General features: G+C 35.3%; 1 long non-coding RNA gene across 1 annotated transcript in view; it reads right to left on the bottom strand.

Annotated features, from left to right (window-relative positions):
* LOC106875877 (uncharacterized) overlaps positions 1 to 1,597 on the bottom strand; it is a 266,180-nt gene that overhangs the window by 61,221 nt on the left and 203,362 nt on the right. The window lies entirely within an intron of this gene.

Genomic DNA, 1,597 nt, shown 5'->3' with positions numbered 1-1,597 from the left:
GTGGTGGTGGTGGTGGTGCTGAGATGCATCACGTATTAATCGATGTGTTTTAATTTTTATAACGAAGAAGATAAAACGAACCTTAATTAAGCAATAAAGAACAACAACCCAACATGGATTGAGGGTGAAAGAAAAATAGTGGTTCGTGTTGATATCAAGGAGCAAAATAAAACTAGTAGTAGTAGTAGTAGTAGTAGTAGTAGTAGTAGTAGTAGTAGTAGTAGTAGTAGTAGTAGTATCGTCTTCGTCGTCGTTGTTGCTGTATGTATGTACGTATGTATGTATGTATGCATGTATGTATGCATGTATCTATATACACACACGTATAAGCGGACAATGACTTACCTCACCGAAACTTCGAAGTCACTGTCGATAATATTCTTGCTCAAGCACATTAAACCTGTACTCTATGGAGTACCTCCATCAAATTAATATAAAATTGTTTTTTATTATAGCTGAACATAAAAAACAAACACTAATATAGATATATATATATAAAACATGCATGCATGCATACATACATACATACATACATACATACATGGATGGATGGATGTTTGTGTATGATTTTTATTGTTGGTTTATAATGTTCCGGTTGCCACATTTGTGTAACACAATGATAAATGTATATCTATCGACCTACCTAATTACACGCGTATTTGTCTATCTATGTATGTTTGTATGTATGTATGTATGTATGTATGTATACATCCGCGCAGACGCAAAGGTAGATACTGATACACAAAGAACCTCTTTGAAATGATAAGATATAAAACTTGTAATGATTATCGGATCAAAGAGGTCGGTCTATCTTAATGATGGGGTAAGTCGAAAAATATAATGAGATGGGTCTAATTTTACAAGTATAAATTGATAGATAAATCTAACTTTATAATGAGATAGGTCTAACTATATAATGAGACTTGGCTAACTTTATAAAGAGACAAGACTAACAACATAATGAGATTGGTCTGGCAATATAATGAGTTAGGTCTAACTTTATAAGCGCTTACTTATATAATTAGATAGGGGCCTAACTTTATAATGAGACCAGACTACCTTTTAAATGAGACAAGACTAACTTGAGAATGAGACAGAATCTAACTTTATAATGAGAGAGCGTCTAACTTCATAAAGCAATGGATGTAAATCTTTAATTGGACAGGTCTAAGTTGAGCCCTGGGGTCGATGTAACGGACTTCCATCATCACCCACTATTCCTGGCTTGGTCATTAGACTGTGGCCATCGTGGGGCACAGCTGCGAAGAATTTTAGTCAAACGATTCGACCTTAGTCAACTGTTGAAGAAGCGTGGTACTTATTCTACTGGTCTCTTTTTGCCTAACCGCTAACTTATGGGGACGTAAACACACCAATATCGGTTGTCAAGCGATGACAGAAGGACAAGCACAAATACACACACACACACACAGACACACACACACACACACACACACACACACACACAATGAGATAACAAAGCGAAGGCTTTGAGGAGTTTTCAGGACATTTATAAGGAAAAGGATAATGTCCTGAAACTACTCGTAGTCTTGGCTTTGTTATCTCATTCTGTCTAATATATATATATATATATATA

The sequence above is a fragment of the Octopus bimaculoides genome, chromosome 2 (genome assembly GCF_001194135.2).
Source record: "Octopus bimaculoides isolate UCB-OBI-ISO-001 chromosome 2, ASM119413v2, whole genome shotgun sequence".
Classification (NCBI taxonomy): Eukaryota; Metazoa; Mollusca; class Cephalopoda; order Octopoda; family Octopodidae; genus Octopus; species Octopus bimaculoides.
Note: the sequence above shows the minus strand (reverse complement) of the source record. Positions and strands in the feature narration are given on the sequence as shown.